Below are 12,324 nucleotides of genomic sequence, written 5' to 3'. Positions count from 1 at the left end.
AGTTCATTGGACATTGTTCCAGTGAAGGCATAGGGGTTTTACAGAGGCATGAAGGTTTAAAAAGTGATACAAGGGGAGGTTTAGTTTCCCTTAAACTGTTTCTGTCATGATTTTTATGGTGTATTTTTTATTTCTTAATTACGCTGTTTACACTGCATATAATTCTCTCTCTAACATGTAAAAAATTTTCCTGGTCATGTGCTTTCAGAAAGAGCCAGCACTTTAGGATGGAACTGCTTTCTGGCAGGCTGTTGTTTCTCTTACTCAATGTAACTGAAGGATTCACAGTGAGACATGGATTTTTACTACTGAGTGCTGTTCTTATACAGTAACTGCCAGAGAGCTGTTATCTGGTTATCTTCCCATTGTTCTATTGCTGGGTTGCTGGGGGGGGGGAGGGTTGGATATATCACTCCAGCTTGCAGTACAGCAGTAAAGAGTGACTGAAGTTTATATCTAGGGGCTGATTCACTAAATTCGAGTGAAGGATTCGAAGTAAAAAAACTTTGAATTTCGAAGGTTTTTTTGTGCTACTTCGACCATCGAATGGGCTACTTCGACCTTCGACTACGACTTCGAATCGAAGGAATCGTAGTAAAAATCGTTCAACTATTCGACCATTCGATAGTCGAAGTACTGTCTCTTTAAAAAAAACTTCGACCCCTAGTTCGGCAGATAAAAGCTACCGAAGTCAATGTTAGCCTATGGGGAAGGTCCCCATAGGCTTGCCTAAGTTTTTTTGATCGAAGGATATTCCTTTGATCGTTGGATTAAAATCCTTCGAATCGTTCGATTCAAAGGATTTTATCGTTCGATCGAAGGAATAATCCTTTGATCGTTCAATGGAATTTTCTGCGCAAAATCTTCGACTTCGATATTCGAAGTCGAAGGATTTCAATTCCTAGTCGAATATCGAGGGTTAATTAACCCTCGATATTTGACCCATAGTGAATCAGCCCCCTAATATAGGTCAATCTAAAAAACTGGACTTGCTGCTGAGTTACTCAGCAAGTCCAGTTGTTTTTAGACTGACCTATACTAGATATACCATGACCTGGATGAATGAAAATCTTCATAGTCAGACTGAAGTTTATCAGAGCACAAGTCACATGACTGGGGGCACCTAGAAAACTAACAATATGTCTAGCCCCATGTGAGATTTAAAATTTAAAAAAATCTGTTAGCTCTTTTGTAAAACAGATTTCCTTCCAGAAATCAACTAGTGCAGCACTATTAACTGTTGCATTTAAAAAAAAACATGACAGTATCCCTTTAAAGTTTAATTATATTAAAAATACTTTTACATGTTTTATACTATTTTATTGCCTTTATAAGCTTATTTCTACTTGATATATATTATGATTTTATTTGCAGAGGCTTTTATTCAGAACAACAGCAAAGTTTACAGCCCGTTACAAAGGCATCTGGTGGGGCACTCTCCTCCCCGCGTATCCAGCCAGCAATTAATCACTGAAGTAACATCAAGCACATGTGATCCTGTTGTTCTGGAAAGCAAAAAGGTACATTGTTTTTTTGCTGATAATCACTATATTGTGACATTTTTTAAATTGGCAATTCAGCTTTTTAACATATATTTCAAATTGTGTATCCAGCAGAAGGCAAATATGAAAGGGTAACTGTACCCAGAAAAGTTTTGTGTAAGTAAACAAAAATATACTTCTAAACAACGCCTTATACATCCATTACTAAATGCCAGTGGTTTCGGTGTTATTTATAAATGTAATTGCTATGGAAAGGAGCGTTTGTCTGTTCATTTCTATTCTCTGCACGGCTCAGTCTCACTTGTGACACAGTGTAGCAGAAGCCAGCAGAGAAGGAGCATGCAGGGCATTGTGATAATATCAGTCTTTTCAGGAGCAGTAGAGTTGGCTTATGGTACATTGTTTTAAAAGTCAGAACCAGCAGTGCAAAAGGGACTGCATTCAGTTGCAGCATGTATTTCACACATTTCTGAATATTTTTTTTTGTAAAAGATAAGTAAACCTTTAAAATAAGTAAATGTAAAATTGATGAGGGTGCCATTCTAAGCAATCTTGCAATGAACATGTCATTCGAAGACATTAAAGGGGTTGTTCTCCTCTAAATTAACTGTTAGTATGATGTAGACTAGAGAGTGATATTCGGAGACAATTTGAAATTGGTTTTAATTTTTTTGTTATTTGTGGTTTTTGAGTTATTTAGTTTTTTATTCAGCAGTTCTCCAGTTAGCAATTTCAGCTATCTGGTTGCTAGGGTCCAAATTACCCTAGCAACCATGCATTGATTTGAATAGGAGACTGACATATGAATAGGAGAGTGATAAAAAGAAAGAGGAGTGATAAAAAAGTATCAGTAACAATAAATCTGTAGCCTTACAGAGCATTTGTTTTTCATATGGGGTCAGTGACCCCCATATGAAAGCTGGAAAGAGTCTGAAGAAGAAGGCAAATAATGAAAAAACTATGGAAAATAAAAAATAAAGACCAATTGAAAAGTTGCTTAGAGCTGGCCGTTCTATAACATACTAAAAGGTAACCTAACGGTGAACCACCCCTTTTTAGGGATAAATGTGCTGTTAATATGAATGAATTTTGTTACAACATCGCCACCTATCCAATCTGACCACCAAGTAGTCAATGAAGTTGTCACGAGAGAGAAAGAGGCTGCTCTAATGTTCTCCTGCTTAGGAAACAGTTTTAATTTTTTTCCGAAACAGAAGAACATCAGAGCTGCCTCAACTTCCTTGACTACTTGGTGGTCAGACTGGACAGAAACTGACCAGCAGGTGGTGCTGTTGGAACAAAATGTATTCATATTAACAGTAAATGTATCCCTTAATACCTTGGAATGAAAAAAGAATAAATAATGAATGTACAATGCAAGCGTGCTTAGAATAGCACCCTCGTCAATTTGACACTGACTTGTTTTAAAGGTTTACTTATCCTTCTTATCCTTTAAGAATAAGTGCAAACCTGAGCTCATGCTGAAATGTAAGTTCTAATGTGAGCCAGCCATTTCTCTGATATCTCTTAAGCAGCATGCATGCTCCCAGCTCCAGCCAAAGCATTATTATCATCCTTTTATATTGAGCCAACATCTAATGAAGCATAAACAGAGAATGTTCATCACTCCTGTCATTTTCTGTCCTAAGAGGGCTTACAGTCAGGGGTGCTGTGCCAATGAGGCGAGTTGCTTACAGTCTAATTTCACCTTCACAGTCTTAAAAAGTGTGCAGGCTTATGTAGGTTTTGGAGTATTTCTTATTATTTTTATGATATTCACCGTTTGATTATATGTCTCTAAGTGGGGATTCTACTTTCCCCAAATACAGAGATAAGATTATCATTGGATCAGTTGACAAAATGCTCGGAATCCACTCATCACAGCTGCAGAACTAAGAACCAACTGGTTTTGCCGGAATTGTTTTTGATTTGCCATTCAGTTTTGTTGTGTGACAAATTCTTACACCACTGACCTGAGAACATTGCGGTTTAAGGTGGGATCTCATTGTGTGATTATTTAAGGTGGGATCTCGTTGTGTGATTACTATCTTTTAGTAGGGATTCCTTTCCTAGTAGATTTAGAGCTCACTAAAATAACTGATTCCAGTACAAACAAAATCTAACAAAATAACTACCTTTCACACAAATCCTGCATGTAGAGAGACAAGATGTCTGGTGATTTTAACAGAGTGAGCTCTTCTAGGCAAAAGGAGCTCCCCTATAAGATATACTATATTGGATCTTACTGTCAATGATTATCTGACATACAACTCCTGAATGAAGACAGAATGAAGAAAAACAGATGCTGAGAGAAGAATAGTGAACATAAACTTGATTATTTCAGAAACTGAACAGAATATTTAATTGATTGTATTTAAAAAGTTTCTTATTTCAGTATGCTAAAGCTTATATTACATTTACATTTTCGAGATAGTTCCCCTTTAAGTAAGGGCTGAACTGGCAAGCTGATGAGGTTCTGGTTCTTCCCAATTTGATCCAGCACCTTCATCTTGTGTATGTCTCTAGAGCACAGAGATTGTTGCATTTTTGAGCCTAAATCAGTTAGGTAGAGGTCATGCTTGTCATTGCATTCTACAGACAGGCCAGAAAGCAACGGGTCATGAAGCAAGGTGTGACAATACTAGCCCTACAGGAAATCAATCACAGTTAGGGGCACATTTACTATGGGTCGAATATCGACGGTTAATTAACCCTCGATATTCGACCATCGAAGTTTAATTCTTCGACTTCGAATATCGAAGTCGAAGGATTTACTGCAATTCGAACGATTCAAAGGATTTTAATTCATCGATCGAACAATTTTCCTTCGATCAGAAATTGCTAGGAACATTGGTGCTCGGTAGGTTTTAGGTGGAGAAGTAGGTGGTCGAAGTTTTTTCTAAAGAGACAGTACTTCGACTATCGAATGGTCGAACGAAGTAGCCCATTCGATGGTCGAAGTAGCCAAAAAAATACTTCAAAATTCAAAGTATTTTTTATTCTAATCCTTCACTCAAGCTAAGTAAATATGCCCCTTGAATGATATTGGATACTTCTTTCACCAGTTTATGGCTGTGTCTTTAACATCACACACTAGTTTTGCAATAACAATATGAAACAGGATTCAATGACTTTGGTCCAATCTCCACCGCTTCCGTCCAATGAAGCCTCAATTCATAGAAATAACTGTGGATAAGTACTTGGTCAAACGCAGTACATTGTTGCAAAAATTGAGCTTTTATTGATCCACTACATATTTCGGGCAGAGAGTTATTTTTCAAGTGTTGAGTGATACTGAAAACTTGTTTCTGTCACAAGATGTTTTCATCTGTCTCGCATGACGATAGCCTCATTGTGACAAGGTAAGACTGCATGCTGTGATTGTTAAAGGAAAAGGTATCCTAAAATATAATAGGCAAGCAATACTGTGTTCTTATGTTTTAGGCTTACTGTCCCAGCACAGCTGTGTAGCCCCATGCCAGTAATTATCCATCCCTTCAGAGTTGTCCACAGCAGATCACCATATTGCATTTTGTTACACCAATGACAACTCCCTCTCACTAACCCTAATGGGTATGATAAATCTTTTTAAAATGATACTACTCCCCAAATTTACATACCTGTTTCGACAAGCCCCTATACCCTGCAAATATTTTGGTAAATTAAAATCTATGCTCACTACGTTGAGCTTCATCACCTCCCTGTACTCTTACCCTCTTACAACCCTACATCATCCTGCAAATAGGCGGGGACTTGCAGCTCCTAATATGTTTCATTACTACCTAGCTACAAAGCTGGTAACAGCCTGCTGGTGGGCCACCCATCATCCCTAAATGCTGCCACTATGATAGAAGACTAGGCTCATACAAAGCTCTTAAAACTTAATATATATTTATATTAATTCTGTAAGCTATATAAATAAATGATGATGATTATTCATTCTTGAGTTCTAGTGTTTATTATGTCCAAGCAAGTTTCTTTAAGCAAATACTGTTGCTGTAACAGGATTCTGAGCTCATTATAATTTGACATTTTACTGGTTATACAACCATATAGCAACAACCAGAAATTGCTAATTCATCCAGCTACAATGTCAATCCTTATGCTAAACTACCTTGCATATTCACACAGTGGCCTCATGAAATATTTTATTTGTTCATTTACCTGATATGACTGTGCAAGTGAGTGTACGGTAACTTGAAGCTGTTTATGAAAAGTACAAAATGCACCGTGTTAATGATGTTTTTCTGTTTTCGAAAGGATTAATATCGCTCATAATGACCTTCCTTGGCAGTTTATGGTGGACCGTGTTCCCACAATCTTGTTTTTCCCGCAGAAAAGGTAATTCTGGCATTTTACAGACATATGTTGGTGATAGGAATGTAGATGAAGTGCAAGCTTGTTAGATTGCATGTTTTTAAAGGAATTGTTCAGTAGAAAAATAAAAACTGGCTAAATAGATGGCCTCCCTTCAGTACCGTAACTAGAGTGGGGGGGCCCTGGTGCGTGACGCACAGCCGGGCCCCAGCCCCCCTCCTTACGGCCCGAATATCAGGGATTTCAGTGGCATGCGGTGCTGGCCTGCTCCCCCGGTAGATCCGCCACTGCCTCTCTTCAAGTCGCTGACTAACTCAGAGTTAGAGAGAAGAAAAGCAGGAAGAAGTGTTCTGTTCTGTTAGACATCCAGTCACTCCAGATAACATTACATTTTTGGCTAACTAGCTATATTAGAAACATTTTTTATTTTGCACAGCCTATCTATTTACCCAGTTTTTATTTATACACTGAACTGTTCCTTTAAGCTCCTGTCTCCACATGGTAAAAGGAGTTGAGTGCAGTCTGTTCAATTGACTCAATAGGCTACAATACACTACAGATTCAATGCCAATGCTCCGGCCCGGACTGGCAATCTGTGGATTCAGGCCAATGCCAGAAGGGCTGCTGTAAAATGCCATGGACAGTCACTATTTAGTGGGCTGGTGGGGGGGGTTATATGGGCCTATGTGTACTTTAAATAACCAGGGTCTATTTTAAATCCCAGTTTGGACCTGCCTTTGGTCATATTCTGGGTAAAGATTAGCATTTCCAATACATAAATGTTTATATTTTTTAAACTGCATCATTGCTATGGAACAAGTGATGTTTAGTCATTTTTTTTACCTGAAAATTTGTAGGAATGATGTCCATTGTAATCGCCATTCTTAGTGACACAAGGCTTCATCTCTTCACTGTTCTCAACCTTTTCACCCTTGTGCATCTCTTTTGAATATAAAGGGATCATTTACCAGGAATAATTCCACAGTAATCAAAATACCCTATTTCTATAGCGGTGACACTTTTTGGCTCCACGTACCCTACAGTTACCTTTATGTAAATGTAAAATTTCCCTTAGAAGGCAGCAAGTCTCTGATCCTCCCACACTGACAATTTCACTTCCATCTAAAGGCTTCCAAGCAGGAAGGATAAATAACTTATCTTGTTCTATGAAATCTGTCTGTCCTGCCATGACTTTACTTTCAGCAATGGTGTAAAAAGATTGGCAGTATCTCTAATTATCTGGCAGAGATTGTTTAGCCTAGAGGTGAAGAAGTAACTGAAAAGAACAAATCTGAACAAAAAGGCTCACTCTGGAAAGTCTTGTGTTCTAAAGCGTTTATCAGATAAATGTGTTTCCTCTCGATAAGGGTGAACATCTATTGGAACATCTATTCTTGTTTTATCACAGTCACATATAACTGTCCTTATGGTTTGTGGCAGAGAGGAAAACAGTGAAATGTTACCTAAAATGTGGCCAGTTGTCCCATATGGTACTGCTATTATAAGCCAGTTTATGTTGATTCACATGCACATGCACCTATGGGGTTTGGTAATAAAAGGCACTAAGTTTGACCAGGGGCAGTAACCCATAGCAACCAATCAGCAGGTAGAATTTATTGGTCACCTGTTTAAATGCAGACATCTTATTGGTTGCTATAGGTTACTGCTTCTGGCCAAACTTAGCACCTTTTATTACATATGGGGGCCAGTCAGTTGTGACTTGAGAACATTAAAGGTGGCCATAGACACCAAAACAAGTGGATCTCTCCACAATATGCCCACATTGAGGTAGGTGATATCAGGCTGATATGGCCCAACGTTTGGATCATAATGCATCCGATATGGGCGGTTGGATCGCGGGACCGCATAGACGCACAGATGCGGCCGCGATCCGATTTTTTAACTTGCCAGAATGAGATCTGCCCGACTTTTGGCCAGATATCGATCGGGGAAGCCCGTCAGATGGCCTCACACACGGGCCAATAAGCTGCCAACTCGGTCTGTCAGCATCTTTTATCGGCCCGTGTATGGGGGCCTTAAGAAATGACCAATTTGCTTTGATAATCATATACTAGTCCTTCTACAAACAGTACTGCTGCTCTCCAGCAGTTGATCAGTGAGGATTATCTTAATGGCTGTTTATAATTAATTTCCTGATTGCACTACAACTTTCTTTCTAGGCTTTGGTATTTGCATCTTGCTGCTAACTGGCCTTTCATACAGCCATACAGTGGCACATGTTCTCTGCTATCCGACCAATCAGCCGCAGGCCAAACAAATGGATTACTTTTAAATGGAAGTTTCCCATTGTACCGTTGTATGGCCTGAAAGCCTGATTGATCAGATCTGCAAGAAGTGAGAAGGAGCTGACATTCCTCATTTTCCTTATCACTGTGCACTTGCCAATATAGGGAACTATCACATAAAACTTTCAAACATATCCGCTGTGATCAGAGTCACAGTATAGTCTGTGCCCCCAACCTGGAATGCATGATATGTATGGTCATAAGCGTAATAAAGGAAGAACTGGCACTCAGAGCTCGATGCATGCGGGCAAAGCCCTGCGTGTTTATTACAATGTAACGTTTGGGGGCGGGCCCCTTCGTCAGACCAAAAACGTTACATCGCCCCCGAAACGTTACATTGTAATAAACACGCAGGGCTTTGCCTGCATGCATCGAGCTCTGAGTGCCAGTTCTTCCTTTATTACGCTTACTACAATTGGGGTTGCCGATCCAGTGCAAAGCTCTAGAACACAGTTTTTTTTACTCATGATTAAGCACATCTCCTAGAATACCAGGACAATAGCGGAAGTTTGCTAAAATGGCAACATATGCTATTTACCAGTGAGAATGCAAATGTGTTTCTGCATTTGGTAATTTGTTTTGCTTGCAGCAATGGGTGTGATCCCTGACTGAAACGTTAGGTGCTTGTTGGGTCTCCAGTTTCCACGTTCCGTGTTGTGCACTTTGCACCATTTTCTGCAAAGCTGCTGTAGATGAACAAGTGTAGAGGAGCTTATTTTGATTCAGGAATAGAATTTGCATGAATTTGTTTCTGTTCAGTTTCTAAGATGTGATTTGATTCAGAAGTAGAGAGTAGAGTAATATGTGTATTTTGTCTGCAGTTGAACCATAAACAGAATACTAATAAGCTGTCAGCGGAAACTGAGCAGTCACAATATACAGTCATATGGAAAAGTTTGGGAACCCCTCTCAGCTTGCATAATAATTTACTCCCTGTTAAAAAAAAAAAATAAAAAAAAATGTACATCATTCTACAATTCAGCGTAATTTGCACAAAGAACATCTGTTTGGCAGGGGGATGAGAAAGAAGCCCTTTCAGCACTCACGCCACAAACAGAGTCGCTTATTGTATGCAAAAGCTCATTTAGACAAGCCACAGTCATTTTGGAACAAAGTGCTTTGGACTGATGAGACAAAAATTGAGTTATCTGGTCAAAAAGTGTTTTGCATGGAGGAAGAAGAACTCCGCATTCCAAGAAAAACACCTGCTACCTACTGTCAAATTTGGTGGAAGTTCCATCATGCTGTGGGGCTGTGTGGCTAGTTCAGGGACTGGGGCCCTTGTTAAAGTCGAGGGTCGGATGAATTCAACCCAATATTAAATTCTTCAGGATAATGTTCAATCATCAGTCACAAAGTTGAAGTTACGCAGGGGTTGTTACATTTGCAAAAAGAGGCTCAACTAAGTTTTGATGTAATATCTCTGTTGGAGTGCCCAAATGTATGCACCTGTCTAATTTTGTTATGATGCATATTGCATATTTTCTGTTAACCCAATAAACTTTGTCACTGCTGAAATACTACTGTTTCCATAAGGCGTGTTATTTATTAAAAAGAAGTTGCTACTTTGAAAGCTCAGCCAATGATAAACAAAATTCTAAAGAATTAAGAGGGGTTCCCAAACTTTTTCACATGACTGTTTATAGTTTCTGCTTTTACAGCACACAACAGTGTTACAGTAAAAGCCACAGCATTTTGACAGGCCGATATCTGTGCAACAATAGGTTTTACTCTTATTTTAGCAAACTCACTGCTATAAGGAAAGCCTTGTCTTTAAATCTGTTGGCCAAACTCCAGCAATCCTCTCTATGATTAACAGCTCCAGCAGGTACTGAAAATGGTATCTGGATTGTACCATGTAGCCATATCTGGAATCCCCTTCTTATTTGTGCTATTGGCTGTGTGGCTAATTAAAGGGCACCAACAAATTGGTCTCTTCGTGGAGCTGCTAGCTGTCAGCCTGCACTTGAGGGTGGGTAATAATAACAATTCATGAATAGATGTGCCCCCTACTGTTTAATGTTCATTCTTGTCCCAGTGTGGTGGGAAGCTGGGGCACATACATGAGGATACTGAACCCCAGAGCCAGCACTCTTGTGTCGCAGGATGAGCACCTACATTATTGTATAGCTCATACAGATTAGATTCTATATAGGTATGACAAATGTTTTATCCTATTAAAGCTCTCTGCCAATGTATTATTCAGTTAAAGGAGAACTAAAGTCTGTGAATAGAATATGGCCTATAATTCTGCATTTTATATACTGAAGTTACTGTGCCAACCTAATGGTTCAGCAGCCCTGCAAGAGTAACAATCCAGGCCTTCAGCAGCTCCCCATCTTGGATCTTGTTAGGTCATGTTTTGAATGTCAGTGACACAACCATTGCTTAGTGTGCTCTGGGCTGGAAATCAAAACATTAGCAGAAAGCGATTTCATCTGTCTAAAGGCTGATTCTAGAGGGCTGTATCCTGAATTTTATATGCCGTATATACTGTATATTGATCAGAAGCAAACTAACTGAACAGTTATGTCCCATGTGGCTCATCGTCAAGTAGGACATCCTTTCACTCCAGCCTTTATAGATTACATTTCCATCTAACTATATGGAAAACATCTTTTTACTCAGTTTCAAGAATAATTACCATGGATTCATTGTGTTTAATCAGTCCATTTCCCACTGACTTTTTCCTCTAGGAAGGACCGTAGTGCTAAATACCCAGTAGATCACTCGTCCAAACCTCCTAAAATGTATTATAAAACATGGCACTGTGTCATCTACTGCATCTGACCCACCAGCCTCCTGCCCCAGTACTTCCTTCAGTACAGACAAGCTCACATGTCCAACTTGGAGCAACAGATGCAAAGGCTTCGGGCTGGAATCGATGTTCTACACAAGGCCCAGGATTAGTGATGGGCGAATAAAGTTGCAGTGAAAATTCGCCAGCATCAAAGGTTTTTTGACGCTGGTTTCGACCCCGGCAACAATTTAGACGCCGGTGACATTTTGACACCGGCGAATTAGTGGGAAATATGCGAATTTCATAGTGAAGCAAAATGGGATAAATTCGCCCATCACTACCCAGGATGTCTTGCAAAGTCATATTTCAAATGCCAGGAAGAATACACAAGACCTCAAAGTGGAAAAACTGGAAGAACATAAAGCACTGGAGCTACACAAACAATTTCTTACAAGTACTGAATGAACTGAATCAAAAGGAGGCGGGGACATGGCGGATAAACTGACACAGCTGGCAGTTGTTTCACAAAGTCTTCTGGCAGAAAATGCCAGGCTCCGATTCCTCATGATATCACTGGAGTCTAAGAGCAAATCCAAGACGGAGACAGAAGGGGTGGACAATGCAGCTGAGGAAATCAGTTCTGCCCTGGAACACACAGGTCTCTCTGAAGCTAATTCTGACTAAGGAAAACACAACAGAGTAAAAACTACTAGAAACTTATTTATACAAATGCAAGGGGTTTAACAATCAAAACTCTACTTTTATACAAGGGAAACCGTAAAACCTTTAATCTCGTCACAGAAATATTATTTCCCATATCCCAGAGAATAACAGTGTAATGTCTACAGATCTCTATGGAAAATTGTGTTCCAAAATGTATGCTTTAATGTCAGTTCAATATCAGCTCTGTAAACTATTACAAGTCCATACATGAGCTGATGGCATTTTTTAGAGCGTCATCCCTACAGAACATTTTCCCCAAGGCCAAGCTTTATTGTTTAGTAATGATAAGAATTCATCATCATTGTTGGAATTGCTAAAATAAGTCAGGGAGCATGCTCAGTAGGGTCTGTAGCTACTGCCGAATATACCAGCAACTAATCAAAATGTGACTGTTGGTAACACCGCTTACTGAGCTCTTACAGGGAAACATACCTTTGAAAATTGTTTACATTTGTCTCACCTGTACAAAAGTAAAATATTGTGTTAAAATCAAATTTTTGAGAAATGGAACAATTATTTTTAGTATGATGTAGAGTGATATTTTGAGACCATATTCAAATGGTTTATATTTTTTATTATTAGTGGTTTTTGAGTTATTTGGGTTTTTATTCAGCCGTTCTCAGGTTTGCAATTTTAGCAATCCGGTTGCTACGGTCCCAATTACCCTAGCAACCATGCATTTATTTTGGACTGGAATATGAATAGGAGAGTAGCAGTAACAATATATTTGTAGCCT

Source organism: Xenopus laevis, chromosome 9_10S (assembly GCF_017654675.1).
Source record: "Xenopus laevis strain J_2021 chromosome 9_10S, Xenopus_laevis_v10.1, whole genome shotgun sequence".
Lineage (NCBI taxonomy): Eukaryota > Metazoa > Chordata > Amphibia > Anura > Pipidae > Xenopus > Xenopus laevis.
Note: the sequence above shows the minus strand (reverse complement) of the source record.